Source organism: Lipotes vexillifer, unplaced genomic scaffold (assembly GCF_000442215.2).
Source record: "Lipotes vexillifer unplaced genomic scaffold, Lipotes_vexillifer_v1.1 scaffold182, whole genome shotgun sequence".
Lineage (NCBI taxonomy): Eukaryota > Metazoa > Chordata > Mammalia > Artiodactyla > Lipotidae > Lipotes > Lipotes vexillifer.
Window position 1 is genome coordinate 3,347,181 of NW_006798798.1, and position 17,243 is coordinate 3,364,423.

A 17,243-nucleotide genomic window follows, 5' to 3' on the forward strand; every position below is an offset into this window, starting at 1 on the left:
ACGCTGGTGCAACGTCACGCCGGCCTCTGCCGCCGCAGGCCCGCCCCGCACTCCGTACCCCTCCCTCCCCCCGGCCTGAGTGAGCCGGAGCCCCCAAATCAGCGGCTCCTTTAACCCCGCCCTGTCTGAGCGAAGAACAGACGCCCTCCAGCAACCTACACGCAGAGGCGGGGCCAAATCCAAAGCTGAGCCCCGGGAGCTATGAGAACAAGAAGAGAAAGGGAAATCTCTCCCAGCAGCCTCAGAGGCAGCGGATTAAAGCTCCACAATCAACTTGATGTACCCTGCATCTGTGGAATACATGAATAGACAACCAATCATCCCAAATTGAGGAGGTGGAGTTTGAGAGCAAGATTTATTATTTTTTTCCCCGTTTCCTCTTTTTGTGAGTGTGTATGTGTATGCTTCTGTGTGAGATTTTGTCTGTATAGCTTTGCTTCCACCATTTGTCCTAGGATTCTATCCGTCCGTTTTTTTTGTTTTTTAATTTTTTTTCTTAATAATTATTTTTTATTTTAATAACTTTATTATATTTTATCTTAGTTTATTATATTTTACTTTATCTTCTTTTTTTCCTTCCTTCCGTCCTTCCTTCCTTCCTTCCTCCCTCCCTCCCTCCTTTCTGTCTTTCTTTCCTTCTTTCTTTCTTTCTAATTCTACTAATTCTTTCTTTCTACTTTTTCTCCCTTTTCTTCTGAGCCGTGTGGATGAAAGGCTCTTGGTGCTGCAGCCAGGAGTCAGTGCTGTGCCTCTGAGGTGGGAGAGCCAAGTTCAGGACACTGGTCAACAAGAAACCTCCCAGCTCCACATAATATCAAATGGTGAAAATCTCCCAGAGATCTCCATCTCAACACCAGCACCCAGCTTCACTCAACGACCAGCAAGCTACAGTGCTGGACACCCTATGCCAAACAACTAGCAAGACAGGAACACAACCCCACCCATTAGCAGAGAGGCTGCCTAAAATCATAAGAAGTCCACAGACACCCCAAAACACACCACCAGACGTGGACCTGCCCACCAGAAAGACAAGATCCAGCCTCATACACCAGAACACAGGCACTAGTCCCCTCCACCAGGAAGCCTACACAACCCACTGAACCAACCTTAGCCACTGGGGACAGACACCAAAAACAACAGAAACTACAAACCTGCAGCCTAAGAAAAGGAGACCCCAAACACAGTAAGTTTTTTTTTAATTCAATAACTTTATTATACTTTATTTTATTTTACTGTATCTTCTTTCTTTCTGTATTTTTTCCTTCCTTCCCTCATTCCTTCCTTCCTTCCCTCCTCCCTCCCTCCCTCCTTTCTTTCCTTCTTGCCTTCTTCCTTTCTTTTCTTCTTTCTTTCTTTCTTCCTTCCCTCCTTCCTTCCTTCCCTCCTCTCTTTCTTTCTTTCTTTCTTTCTTTCCTATTTCCTCCTACTTATACTAATTCTCTCTACTTTCTCTCCCTTTTATTCTGAGCCGAGTGGATGAAAGGCTCTTGCTGCTCCAGCCAGGAGTCAGGACTCTGCCTCTGAGGTGGGAGAGCCAACTTCAGAACACTCGTCAAGAAGAGACCTCCCAGCCCCACATAATATCAAACGGCGAAAATCTCCCAGAGATCTCCATCTCAACACCAGCACCCAGCTTCGCTCAACGACCAGCAAGCTACAGTGCTGGACAACCTATGCCAACCATATAGCAAAACAGGAACACAACCCCACCCACTAGCAGAGAGGCTGCCTAAAATCATAATAAGTCCACAGACACCCCAAAACACACCACCAGACGTGGACCTGCCCACTAGAGAGACAAGATCTAGCCTCATACACCACAACACAGCCACTAGTCCCCTCCACCAGGAAGCCTACACAACGCACTGAACCAACCTTAGCCACTGGAGACAGACATCAAAAACAACGGGAGCTACGAACTTGCAGCCTGCAAAAAGGTGAACCCAATCACAGTAAGATAAGCAAAATGAGAAGACAGAAAAACACACAGCAGATGAAGGAGCAGGATAAAAACCCACCAGACCTAACAAATGAAGAGGAAATAGGCAGTCTACCTGAAAAAGAGTTCAGAATAATGATAGTAAAGATGATCCAAAATCTTGGAAATAGAATGGACAAAATGCAAGAAGCAGTTAACAAGGACCTAGAAGAAATAAAGATGAAACAGACAATGATGAACAACACAATAAATGAAATGAAAAATACTCTAGATGGGATCAATAGCAGAATAAATGAGGCAGAAGAACGGATAAGTGACCTGGAAGATAAAATAGTGGAAATAACTACTGCAGAGCAGAATAAAGAAAAAAGAATGAAAAGAACTGAGGACAGTCTCAGAGACCTCTGGGACAACATTAAACGCACCAACATTCGAATTATAGGGGTTCCAGAAGAAGAAGAGAAAAAGAAAGGGACTGAGAAAATATTTGAAGAGATTATAGTTGAAAACTTCCCTAATATGGGAAAGGAAATCGTTAATCAAGTCCAGGAAGCACAGAGAGTCCCATACAGGATAAATTCAAGGAGAAATACGCCAAGACACATATTAATCAAACTGTCAAAAACTAAATACAAAGAAAGCATATTAAAAGCAGCAAGGGAAAAACAACAAATAACACACAAGGGAATCCCCATAAGGTTAACAGCTGATCTCTCAGCAGAAACTCTACAAGCCAGAAGGGAGTGGCAGGACATACTGAAAGTGATGAAGGAGAAAAACCTGCAACCAAGATTACTCTACCCAGCAAGGATCTCATTCAGATTTGATGGAGAAATTAAAACCTTTACAGACAAGCAAAAGCTGAGAGAGTTCAGCACCACCAAACCAGCTTTACAACAAATGCTAAAGGAACTTCTCTAGACAAAAACACAAGAGAAGGAAAAGTCCTATAATAACGAACCCAAAACAATTTAGAAAATGGGAATAGGAACATACATATCGATAATTACCTTAAATGTAAATGGACTAAATGCTCCCACCAAAAGACACAGATTGGCTGAATGGATACAAAAACAAGACCCATATATATGCTGTCTACAAGAGACCCACTTCAGACCTAGAGACACATACAGACTGAAAGTAAGGGGATGGAAAAAGATATTCCATGCAAATGGAAACCAAAAGAAAGCTGGAGTAGCAATTCTCATATCAGACAAAATAGACTTTAAAATAAGGACTATCAGAAGAGACAAAGAAGGACACTACATAATGATTAAGGGATCGATCCAAGAAGAAGATATAACAATTGTAAATATTTATGCACCCAACATAGGAGCACCTCAATACATAAGGCAAAAACTAGCAGCCATAAAAGGGGAAATCGACAGTAACACATTCATAGTAGGGGACTTCAACACCCCACTTTCACCAATGGACAGATCATCCAAAATGAAAATAAATAAGGAAACACAAGCTTTAAATGATACATTAAACAGGATGGACTTAATTGATATTTATAGGACACTCCATCCAAAAACAACAGAATACACATTTTTCTCAAGTGCTCATGGAACATTCTCCAGGATAGATCATATCTTGGGTCACAAATCAAGCCTTGGTAAATTTAAGAAAATTGAAATTGTATCAAGTATCTTTTCCGACCACAACGCCATGAGACTAGATATCAATTATAGGAAAAGAGCTGTAAAAAATACAAACACATGGAGGCTAAACAATACACTACTTAATAACGAAGTGATCACTGAAGAAATCAAAGAGGAAATTAAAAAATACCTAGAAACAAATGACAATGGAGATACAACGACCCAAAACCTATGGGATGCAGCAAAAGCAGTTCTAAGAGGGAAGTTTATAGCAATACAAGCCCACCTTAAGAAGCAGGAAACATCTCGAATAAACAACCTAACCTTGCACCTCAAGCAATTAGAGAAAGAAGAACAAAAAAACCCCAGAGTTAGCAGAAGGAAAGAAATCATAAAAATCAGATCAGAAATAAATGAAAAAGAAATGAAGGAAACAATAGCAAAGATCAATAAAACTAAAAGCTGGTTCTTTGAGAAGATAAACAAAATAGATAAACCATTAGCCAGACTCATCAAGAAAAAAAGGGAGAAGACTCAAATCAATAGAATTAGAAATGAAAAAGGAGAAGTAACAACTGACACTGCAGAAATAAAAAAAATCATGAGGGATTACTACAAGCAACTCTATGCCAATAAAATGGACAATCTGGAAGAAATGGACAAATTCTTAGAAATGCACAAACTGCCAAGACTGAATCAGGAAGAAATAGAAAATATGAACAGACCAATCACAAGCACTGAAATTGAAACTGTGATTAAAAATCTTCCAACAAACAAAAGCCCAGGACCAGATGGCTTCACAGGCGAATTCTATCAAACATTTAGAGAAGAGCTAACACCTATCCTTCTCAAACTCTTCCAAAATATAGCAGAGGGAGGAACACTCCCAAACTCATTCTACGAGGCCACCATCACCTTGATACCAAAACCAGACAAGGATGTCACAAAGAAAGAAAACTACAGGCCAATATCACTGATGAACATAGATGCAAAAATCCTCAACAAAATACTAGCAAACAGAATCCAACAGCACATTAAAAGGATCATACACCATGATCAAGTGGGGTTTATTCCAGGAATGCAAGGATTCTTCAATATACGCAAATCTATCAATGTGATTAACCATATTAACAAATTGAAGGAGAAAAACCATATGATCATCTCAATAGATGCAGAGAAAGCTTTTGACAAAATTCAACACCCATTTATGATAAAAACCCTGCAGAAAGTAGGTGTAGAGGGAACTTTCCTCAATATAATAAAGGCCGTATATGACAAGCCCACAGCCAACATCATCCTCAATGGCGAAAAACTGAAAGCATTTCCACTAAGGTCAGGAACAAGACAAGGTTGCCCACTCTCACCACTCTTATTCAACATAGTTTTGGAAGTTTTAGCCACAGCAATCAGAGAAGAAAAGGAAATAAAAGGAATCCAAATCGGAAAAGAAGAAGTAAAGCTGTCACTGTTTGCAGATGACATGATACTATACATAGAGAATCCTAAAGATGCTACCAGAAAACTACTAGAGCTAATCAATGAATTTGGTAAAGTAGCAGGATACAAAATTAATGCACAGAAATCTCTGGCATTCCTATATACTAATGATGAAAAATCTGAAAGTGAAATCAAGAAAACACTCCCATTTACCATTGCAACAAAAAGAATAAAATATCTAGGAATAAACCTACCTAAGGAAACAAAAGACCTGTATGCCGGAAATTATAAGACACTGATGAAAGAAATTAAAGATGATACAAATAGATGGAGAGATATACCATGTTCTTGGATTGGAAGAATCAACATTGTGAAAATGACTCTACTACCCAAAGCAATCTACAGATTCAATGCAATCCCTATCAAACTACCACTGGCATTTTTCACAGAACTAGAACAAAAAATTTCACAATTTGTATGGAAACACAAAAGACCCCGAATAGCCAAAGCAATCTTGAGAACAAAAAATGGAGCTGGAGGAATCAGGCTCCCTGACTTCAGACTATACTACAAAGCTACAGTAATCAAGACAGTATGGTACTGGCACAAAAACAGAAAGATAGATCAATGGAACAGGATAGAAAGCCCAGAGATAAACCCATGCACATATGGTCACCTTATCTTTGATAAAGGTGGCAGGAATGTACAGTGGAGAAAGGACAGCCTCTTCAATAAGTGGTGCTGGGAAAACTGGACAGGTACATATAAAAGTATGAGATTAGATCACTTCCTAACACCATACACAAAAATAAGCTCCAAATGGATTAAAGACCTAAATGTAAGGCCAGAAAATATGAAACTCTTAGAGGAAAACATAGGAAGAACAGTCTATGACATAAATCACAGCGAGATCCTTTTTGTCCCACCTCCTAGAGAAATGGAAATAAAAACAAAAATAAACAAATGGGACCTAATGAAACGTCAAAGCTTTTGCACAGCAAAGGAAACCATAAACAAGACCAAAAGACAACCCTCAGAATGGGAGAAAATATTTGCAAATGAAGCAACTGACAAAGGATTAATCTCCAAAATTTACAAGCAGCTCATGCAGCTCAATAACAAAAAAACAAACAACCCAATCCAAAAATGGGTAGAAGACCAAAATAGACATTCCTCCAAAGAAGATATACAGACTGCCAATAAACACATGAAAGAATGCTCAACATCATTAATCATTAGAGAAATGCAAGTCAAAACTACAATGAGATATCATCTCCCACCGGTCAGAATGGCCATCATCAAAAAATCTAGAAACAATAAATGCTGGAGAGGGTGTGGAGAAAAGGGAACACTCTTGCACTGCTGGTGGGAATGTGAATTGGTTCAGCCACTATGGAGAACAGTATGGAGGTTCCTTAAAAAACTACAAATAGAACTACCATATGACCCAGCAATCCCACTACTAGGTATATACCCTGAGGAAACCAGAATTCAGAAAGAGTCATGTACCAAAATGTTCATTGCAGCTCTATTTACAATAGCCCGGAGATGGAAACAACCTAAGTGCCCGTCGTCGGATGAATGGATAAAGAAGATGTGGCACATATATACAATGGAATATTACTCAGCCATAAAAAGAAACGAAATTGAGCTATTTGTAATGAGGTGGATAGACCTAGAGTCTGTCATACAGAGTGAAGTAAGTCAGAAAGAGAAAAACAAATACCGTATGCTAACACATATATATGGAATTTAAGGGGAAAAAATGTCATGAAGAATCTACGAGTAAGACAGGAATAAAGACACAGATCTACTAGAGAATGGACTTGAGGATATGGGGAGGGGGAAGGGTGAGGTGTGTTAGGGCGAGAGAGAGACATGGACATATATATACTAACAAACGTAAGGTAGATAGCCAGTGGGAAGCAGCCGCATGGCACAGGGAAACCGGCTCGGTTCTTTGTGGCTGTCTGGAGGGGTGGGATAGGGAGGGTGGGAGGGAGGGAGACAAAGAGGGAAGAGATATGGGAACATATATATATGTATAACTGACTCACTCTGTTATAAAGCAGAAACTAACACACCATTGTAAAGCAATTATACCCCAATAAAGATGTTAAAAAAAAAAAAAAAAAGAAAGGGTAAATGTTAAACAACAGAAGTATGGGGATCAATACTATCATCAAATATATAAATCATGGGCAAAAAGCCTTAAATAAGTCAGAGGATGACTTTACAATGATGACGGTTACAGTCCACAATGGAGATGAACTGATGCTTTTATGCACCAAATAACATAGCATTGGAATATATGAAGAAAAACTATAGGAGATACATGTTGAGAGAGATAAGCACAGTAGCAGGAGGAGACAATGTAAAATTCTCAAAACCAGTCAGGTCAAGTACATAACTGTGTATGCCAATAGAGAAGTGATTTAGACATGTCACATGTATATTTAGAAGGAATTTCTTGAAGCTTGTGATTATCTAAAATTAGGGAGTGGTATGAAAACGTCAAAATATGTTTATTAGCTTTAAAAATAAAAAGTTAATGAAGGTGTTCCATCTCCTTCCCCCACTAAGTTCATATGTTAAAATCCTAAACCCCAAAGATGATGGTATTAGTAGATGAGACCGTTGGGAGGTGATTAGGTCATGAGGGTGGAACCCTCATGAATGGGATTAAGGCTCTCCCATCCTACTCCCAAGTTCCTTCCCTCATTTGAGGACACAACAAGAAGTCTGCAACCCAGAAGACAGCCTTCACCTGACAACACTGGCACTTTGATCTCGGAATTTCAGTCTCAAGAACTGTGGGAAATAAATATCTGTTGTTTAAAAGCTTCTCAGTCTGTGGTATTTTGTTATAGCAGCCCAAATAGACTAAGACATTCCCCTTGTAGAAAAAATGAAAAAGACAAAGATCCTTTCCAGTTCTCTCTGCTTCCATTACTTCTGCTGGCCCTAGCTGAGATTTCTACGATCTCCTACATTTCTTGAATAAGCAGCATAATGCAAAAATAATAACATTTTAATAAGTAAACCCTGGTTTATGGCCACAATTGCCATAGTCATTTTAACGTAATAATTTTGCTTATTTAGATTCAAGGCTCACCACAGACTTCATTCTTCATATTCATAAGTTCTTTATTTTGATTCTTCTTTTAATATGTCTTCCATCAACTAAAGCATATAATTTACGAAGCATTTGCGAGTTCTTAGTTCAAAGGCTTTCCCTCACCACACTGTGCAAACAATTGTTCCATTATCTTTTGGCACCTTGAGTTTTGGAGGAAAGTCTGAAGCCAACCTAAAATTTCCCATGATAAGATGACTTTATCCTACCCTGATGCCTATAGGATTTGTATTGGTCCTGATGACTTTATACTGATTTGGCTTGTTATAGTAAGAGAATCCCTTTAGTGTACAAATTACCGTGATCTTTCTGTTTTATCTACAAATTTGGTTTTGTTACATTTGTTCTGTTCTCTTCGGGAAAACCCACTGTGTGCTGCATCTTTACTGTCAGCTTTCATACCCAGCATCTAATCATGTTTCACCTCTGCCTTTGCGCCTTGCGCTTGATGGGTTTTCCCTCGGATCTCATCTCCATGACAGCAGGACAGATTTGATTCTAAGGTGCTTCTGAGGTGGTTTTCATTTTTAAAAGCTTTCCCCTCTACTCAGTCTCCAAGAGCCACTTTCCTTCTCTTTCTGTTGTTTGATGCTCTTGTCTTTGATGTTTTGCTTGACCTCTTGCTTCATAGGCATGCCCTATGATTAAGATTAATGACAATTTCTTTGAGACTCTGGAGAAGTTTTTTTTTTTTTTGCTGTACGCGGGCCTCTCACTGTTGTGGCCTCTGCGGTTGTGGAGCACAGGCTCCGGATGCACAGGCTCAGCGGCCATGGCTCACAGGCCCAGCCGCTCCGCGGCATGTGGGATCTTCCCAGATCGGGGCACGAACCCATGTCCCCTGCATCAGCAGGCGGACTCTCAACCACTGCGCCACCAGAGAAGCCCAGGAGAAGTTTTAAATAAATGTTTCTTCAGGGAATTCCCTGGTAGTCCAGTGGTTAGGACTTGGCGATTTCACTGCCAGGGCCCGGGTTCAATCCCTGGTCAGGGAACTAAGGTCTTGTAAGCCGCTTGACACAGCCAAAAAAAGAAAAAGAAAAAAAAAAGATGTTTCCTTTTTTTTTTAAAGATTTATTTACTTTTTTTAAATTTATTTTTGGCTGCGTCAGGTCTTAGTTGCAGCAATGTGGGATTTTCGTTGAGGTATGCGGGATCTTTCATTGTGGTGCACGGGTTTCTCTCTCGTTGTGGCGTGCGTGTTTTCTCTCCTCCAGTTGTGGTGTACAGGCTCCAGGGCACATGGGCTCTGTAGTTGTGGCGCACGGGCACTCTAGTTGCCCCACAGCATGTGGGAGCTTAGTTCCCCGACCAGGGATCAAACCTGCATCCCCTGCATTGTAAGGTGGATTCTTTACCACTGGACCATGAGGGAAGTCCCAAAAAGATGTTTCTTTAGTTGTGTGATCTAATTCTTGTTAAAGTGTGTATCTGCCTTCTCCACCCCCATTTTTTTTTTTTTGCCGTACGCGGGCCTCTCACTGTTGTGGCCTCTCCCGTTGCGGAGCACAGGCTTCGGACGCGCAGGCTAAGCGGCCATGGCCCACGGGCCCAGCCGCTCCGCGGCACGTGGGGTCTTCCCGGACCGGGGCACAAACCCGTGTCCCCTGCATCGGCAGGCGGACTTTCAACCACTGCGCCACCAGGCAAGGGAAGCCCCTGAGCGTTGTTTTAATTCTTCCCTTAGAAAGAGAAGTGAAGACCTAGCTATTGACTACTTTTTTTTAATTGGAGTATAACTGCTTTACAATATTGTGTTAGTTTCTGCTGTACAATGAAGTGCATCAGCTACAGGCATACATATATCCCCTCCGTCTTGGACGTCCCCCCCGCCCCCGCCATCCCAACCATCTAGGCCATCACAGAGCACTGAGCTGAGCTCCCTGTGCTATACAGCAGGTTCCCACTAGCTATCTATTTTACACATGATAGTGTATTTATGTCAAACCTAACCTCCCAACTCATCTCACCCACCCCTTCTCTCCGGCTGTGTCCACATGTCTGTACGCTATGCGTTAAATCTGCTCATTCTTTCAGCTGCTGGAGAATGAGTGAGAAGGCGAGGAGTGAGCTAGAGTAACTGTGTGTCTTGACTTGGGAATGTTGCCTGCAAATCTTTTCCATTGTCTCCTCTGATATTTCAGGCATTTTTCTCTTTGGGGTAAGCAAGACAACATGGCAGGAGTCCCCAGATCAAGGTAAAGCCTTACAGCTCTGGATTGGTTATCTATTGTGGCCTTACAAACAAGTCCAATACTTAACAGCAAAGAACAGCAATTTGTTATTATCTCTTTACAATTCTGTGGGTTGAGTGGGCTCAGCTGGGTGGTTCTTTTGTCTCATGCTGTTTCATTCAGTTGAGGTCTAGGGCTGGAGTCATCTGAGGTTTTCTTCACTAACATGTCTGGCAGCTGGGCCAGGATGGATAGAATAGCTAGGGGCTGGTGGGGCATCTCTCTCTCCAAGTGGCCTTTCCATCCAGCTAATTTGGGCATTCTTACATGATGGTGGTGTCAGTGTAGTTGGACTTCTTACGTGGCAACAAGCTACCCCTGTGCAAGTCAGGTTTTAGATGGAGCGACTGGAGAGCTTTAGCATGCATGTGACCTGAACTGAAATGGCAGAAATTGGAGGGATGCAACAGCTGGGACAGAACCACTCTCCCTCTGTCTTAGGGCTGCAAGAGAGGAGTGGAGAGCTCTTGAGTATGTGGGTCATGGTAAACCTGTGCTTCTCTAACTTTAAAGCACACAGAAATCCCTTGGTGGTTTCTGATAAATGCAAAGCGTTGTGTATCCACAATTAACATTACAGTGTCGTACTGAATAGTTTCACTGCTCTAAAAAAATCCCCTGTGCTTCACCTATTCAAACCCCTGGCAACCACTGATCCGTTTACCATTTTTACAGTTTTGCTTTTTTCAGAATGTCATGTAATCAGGATCATACGGTATGCAGCCTTTCAGACTGGCTTCTTTCATTTAGCAATATGTACTTAAGATTCATCCATATCTTTGTGTGCCTTGATATTACATACCGTTTTCTTGATGAATGGAAAATATTCCATTTGGGGCTGCTTCCAGTTCTTCGTGATCATGATTACAACTGCTATAAATATTAGTGTGCAAGTGTTTGTGTGGACATAAGCTTTCCAATCAGTTGGGTAAATACTTAGGTAGATGATTGCTGGATCATCTGGTAAGACTAGGTTTAGGCTCAAAATAAACCACCAGTCTTCCGGAGTGGTTGTTCCATTTTGCATTCTCACCAGCAGTGAATAAGAGTTCCTCTTGCTCTGCATCCCTGCCAACAACTGACATTCAGTATTTTGGATTTCAGCCATTCTAATAAATTTGTAGTGGTATTTTATTGTTTTCATTTCTATTTCCTTAACGCAAATGATGTTGAGTATCTTTTCATGTTTATTTGCATCTCCATATCTTCTTTGATAAAGTTTCTGTTCAGATCTTTTGCCCATTTTTAAATTGAGTTGTTTGCTTCCTTATTGTTGAATTTTAAGAGTTCTTTGTATATTTTAGAAACAAGTCCGTTATCAAATATGTGTTAATATTTCTCCCATACTATGGTTTGTCTTTTCACTCTCTTAAGAGTGAGTATCTTGCACAAAGAAGGCTTTCATTTTAATAAAGTCCAGCTTATCAGTTTTTTCATTCATGGGCTGTGCTTTTAGTGTCATACCTAAAAACTCATCACCAGCTCTCAGTCAAGAAGACTTGCATGTTTTCTTCTAGAAGTTTTATTTTTAATTTTTTGAAATTACTGCTTTCCACACTAGCTGCACCAATTTACATTCCCACCAACAGTGCACGAGGGTTCCCTTTTCTCCACACCCTCGCCAACACTGGTTACTTTTTGTCTTTTTGATAACAGCCGTTCTAACATGTGTGAGGTGATATCACATTGTGGTTTTGATTTTCATTTCCCTGATGATTAGTGATGTTGAGCATCTTTTCCTGTACCTGTTGGCCACCTGTATGTCTTGAGACTTCTTCCAACCCATGTGTTGTTTAGAAATATGTTGTTCCATTTCTAAGTATTTGGGAATTTTCCAGCTATCTTTATTGTGTTCTGTTACTTTCCAGCTTTCTGTTACAGATTTCTAGTTTCATTACATTTTGTTCTGAGAACATACTTTGTATGATTTATATGCTTTTAAATTTGTTAAGGGGTGTTCTATGGTCCAGAATGTGGTCTATCTTGGTGATCTGCTGTGGTTGGATGGAATATTCCATAAATGTCAATTAGATGAAGTTGATTGATAATGCTCAGGTCACTTATATCCTTACTGATTTTATGCCTGCTTGAGCCATCAATTACTGACAGAAGAGTTTAAAATCTCCAAATAGTGGATTTATCTATTTTTTCTAAGTTCTTTAGATGTTGGGGCTGAAACCAGAAGTCCCAAGACTTTGTTTTTATCATTCATGTCATTGATAAAAATGTGCTCATGCACACTGTCTACAGAGGCAAGAAGCAAGAGATTAAAGCACCCCTCTAAGACCCTTCTGTCAACTGGGATTCCTTAGGCTGTCTCCCTGCACATAAATGAAGATGAATGAGTAGGCAACACAGAAATAGGCCCTTAGGGCTCTAGACCATTTACATACCAAAAGCACATTACTCAAAAGCTCTAGGGTATCAAATGAGTGTCACATCCAATTTGTTGAAACAGACATACATGTAAATAATTGTTGCTAAATGTCACCAGACAATTTAGTCATAACTTTTTTATCCTAAAGTCACAAAAACTCAAGTTTAACTCTATTCAAACAAAGCTATCAATTAAAAAAATATATTTTGCCTAAGTCAAGAGATTGTCTCTGCAACATCTTCCTATAGTCAGTGATTGGAAAGGGTTCCTGCACCCAATTCCAACTTGTTTGTGTGGAGACTTCCCCACACCAACAATGGGCGATTCTCAGATGCCAGGAGGGTGTCCTACAATTCAACTCAGTTCTGACACGATCAACCCAGAGACAGAATCAGACTCCACAGGTAAAAGGCTCAGTCCTAAAAGACCGCCCTCCACTTCAGACACCAGGAGCAAACTCAGGTTGTTACCTATGCTTCCGACCAACTGACTATAAGCCAGAGGTTCCCATTACCCCCTCCTTGGGTTCGATTAATTTTCTGGAACAGCTCACAGAACTCAGGAAAACCCATTTACTCACTCGATTACCAATTTATTATAAAAGGATGTTAAAGGATATGAATCAACAGCCAGATGAAGCGATACATAGGGCAAGGTTCCAAACAAAGAAGCTCTGTCCTCGTGGAGCCCGGGGCATGGCAAGGTGGCACTCAGAAGCATTCTGTTTCCCTGATGTGAAAAGGGGCCGAAAATCTGTCCTTCAGGGTCTTTATGGTGGCTTCATTACACAGTAATGATTGACTAAATCATGAGCCAATGATGATTTATTCAACCCCCAGCCCCTCTCGCCTCCCCAGAAATCAGAGGGTAGGACTGAAAATTCCTACCCTCTAATCACAGGGTTGGTTCTCCAGGCAACCAGCCGCCTTCCTTGGGTGCTTCTAAACGTCACCTCGTTCACATAATAAAAGAAACTTTTACGTAGGAAATTCCAAGGGTTTTGGGAGCTGTGAGCCAGGGACTGTGCATGAAGACCAAATATATATGAGAAATGTATTTTGGTCATCTGAATGACTAAATATATATTTCCTATAAATCACACTATCTCTGTGATTGATAGATTTATTTCTTTAGAAAGATCATAAAGTTTTCCATGTTTGAAGCAACATTTCTTTTAATAAAGCTTTGTGTCCTGATGATGGGGAGAAGGTAGAAAAGGAGTCAGGCAAGGAGAAAGCTGACATTCCACATTGACCAAGGTCCTATATGGCTAACCAGCCCTCCACCACTGTTATTTCAGCAATAAGAAAGGCAGCACCACACCTCTGACACCAGACCGGTCCTGGGACATATACACCATCCCCGAAGGTGTTGCAGGGGACAGAACTGTGGAGCCAGACAGGCTTGGCCAGAGCCATTGCTCAGCCACTTGCTGGCTCTGTGAGCATAGCAACCTCACTGAGAATGGGGAAGGTAACGATTCTTCATCTCATCAGGCCATCATGAGAATTCAATGAAGCGATGCATCTGGGCCTCAAACAGGGCCAGCACATCACAGGTTCTCAGCAGTTGTTAATTCCTCCCCTGCCCACCACTTCTCACCCCATATCTTGAAAATATTATTTAAGAGACACCACCAAATGCATAAGAGACATGTGCGTTAAACCTGCACTGAGGTATGCCTTCTCACCCGTCACATTAGCAAATATGGAAACCCTATGTGACAGAGGTGGCATTATAGGATGGAACATTCAATAATAGTATCGGGATGATCCGTATAGAAAAGAAGCCCTACCTTTTACCTGATGGGTGAAACTCTTCATGGATTATAAAGGTTTAAATGTGAAAGGCAAAACTTTAAAAATGCCTAGGAGCTAGCACAGGATAACATATGACCTTGAGTAGAGAAGAATTCCTTAAATGAGATACAGAAAGCACCAACTGTAAAAGAAAAATTAATATTAATATATTGTACATTTATATATAATATTTATATTAATTTATAGTTATTTTAGTATACTTATATATTTTAATAATATAGATTATATACTACATATGTTTATATATAAGTATATTTTGTTTTATTTTTTATTTTATCTTATACATTATATAAATTATATTCTTATACTAATATTAATGTGAACATTAAAATTAAGAACTTTTGTTCATCTAAAAATATTATGCAGGTTGTATAAGATGTTAACAGCAAGGAAGGTAGATAAAGGATAAACAAGAACTTTCTGTATTATGTTGCAACCCTTCTATTAGTCTCAAGTTACCTCAAAATTAAAAGTTTAAAACCAAGGACAGAGAAAGTGAATTGAAAAGCCATAAAATATTTGCAACACATGTGAGCAGCCAAAGGATTAATGTCCTATGTGAAGAATTGTTACAAGTCAATAAGAAAAGAAAATACAAATAACCCAATAGGAAAAAAGTACATACACACACACAAAATACTAAGAACAAAAATAAAACAAAAACATGGAACAGTCATTTCACACAAGAATGACCCATGAACATGATCATGACTCAACCTCGTTAGACATCCAGGAAATGCAACTGAAGACCACAGCGAACACGATGTCTGTGACCTGCCTTAACTTACTTCAGTAAATACACACAGCTGGGTGATGGGGAAATGAGGCCAGTTACGTTACTATTCTCTCTACTTATAAACACTAGAAAATGTCCGTCATAAAAGGTTTTCCCAAACCCCACAGTTAGATACTATATTTAGTTTTGCTCAGGCTGCCATAACAAAGTACCACAAACTGGAGGGCTTAAACGACAGAAATGTATTTTCTTAAAGTTCTGGGAGCTGGAAGGCTGAGATCAAGGTGTCAGCAGGTTGGGTTTCTCCGGAAGTCTCTCTCCTTGGCTTGCAGGTGGCTGTCTTCTTCCTGCATCTTCGCATCATTTTTTTCTCTGCTCATTATCTGTGTCCTAATTCCTCTTCAATGAGGACCCCGGGTGTACTGAAGTACGGCCCATTCTAGTGACCTCATTCTAACTTTATCACCTCTTCAAAGACCTTACCTCCAGATGCGGTCACATTCTGAGGTTCTGCTGGTTAGGACTTCAACATGTGAATTTGGGGGGAACACAGTTCAGACCATAACAGATACAATTTTCCACCCAACTGATTGGCCAAAAAAGAAGCCTGACGCATGTTGGTTGATGAGCACACAGACCAGCAGGAACTTGCCCCACTGCTGATCAGAGTGTGAACTGCCAAACCACTCTGGAAAAGACCACAGCAATTTTATAAAGTTGAACACACACGTATTCTGTGATCCAGTAATTCCCCAACTAAAGGAAATCCTGCACATGTGCCCCAAGAGACATACGGAAAATTATTCATCAGAAATATGATTTATAAAAAAGAATGGATGTACAACCAAATCACTTTTCTGTACAGCAGAAATTAACACATTGTAAATCAACTGTATTTCAATTAAAAAAAGAAATGTGATTTATCATTTCCAAAAGAAACAAAAAGGCAATAACCCCCAAAACAGGAGATGGGATGTATGAATAACAACACAAGGAGGTACAAATGAAGAGATAATAACAGGAGAGAAGTTCTCAGTTCTAATGTATATGATACTTATATAGCTTCATATGATAGCAAAAATCATATTCTAATAATAAGGGGTTAGTTAAATAAACAATGGTAGAGACATACAACAAAATGTCACGCAACCACTAAGAATCTTGTTCTCAAAGACTATTTTAGGATACTGAAAAATATATTATTTAATGCAAAAAAAATTTCAGAACAACGCAGAGAGACTGAAGATAGTGTATCCAGCTTCCTTTAACGGCAAATGCCTAAAAAGGGCACGCACGCATATTCACACGTATATGTGTATTTTTTAATCTATGACAGAGTCCTCAAAAAAAGAAGAAATGTCTTCAGTAAACCAGCAATTATGAAGAATCCCTGAAATTCAGAAGGCAGGTGGGCCTGAATTGGAGAACTCACCCAGCCAAAACAGGCACAAGAGTGGACTTCTGTGGACCGTGGGAGCAGTCAGGGTGCTGGGAAAGGAAGGGGCTGCACGTTCCAGGAGGTGTCCAAACAGGTGCTGGCCACACTGCAGCAGTAACCCCCAGGCAGGCCCACTCAGTCTTCTCCTCAGGCCATGCCAAACAGTGGGCAAGAGCAAAGAGAGTGAGTTCCTGGGAATCCACCAAGTAAGAAAGGGCTGTATGAAAAAGAGCATGTAATAATCTTGGAAATGAAGGGATGGGCCAAGCAACAGAATGGACAGTGCTGCGGAGCCAGTGAGAGAGCTCCCTGAGGATCTGGATGCACATGAGATCAGGATGGAAAGCCTGAAAGCTGAGAGCCAGAGAGAGATCCAGGAATTTCAACAGCAATTCAGCTGAAGATCCAGGGGGAGAAGAAAAAAAATGAAGGGGGCTTCCCTGGTGGCGCAGTGGTTGAGAGCCCGCCTGCCGATGCAGGGGACACGGGTTCGTGTCCCGGTCCGGGAAGATCCCACGTGCC

At 40.6% G+C, this 17,243-nt stretch overlaps 1 non-coding gene across 1 annotated transcript; it reads left to right on the plus strand.

Annotated features, from left to right (window-relative positions):
• The first annotated feature begins 9,039 nt into the window (after nucleotides 1-9,039).
• Nucleotides 9,040-9,111, plus strand: TRNAE-UUC (transfer RNA glutamic acid (anticodon UUC)). The gene has a single exon. It is a non-coding gene; the product is annotated as a tRNA-Glu (tRNA).
• Nucleotides 9,112-17,243: the final 8,132 nt, after the last annotated feature.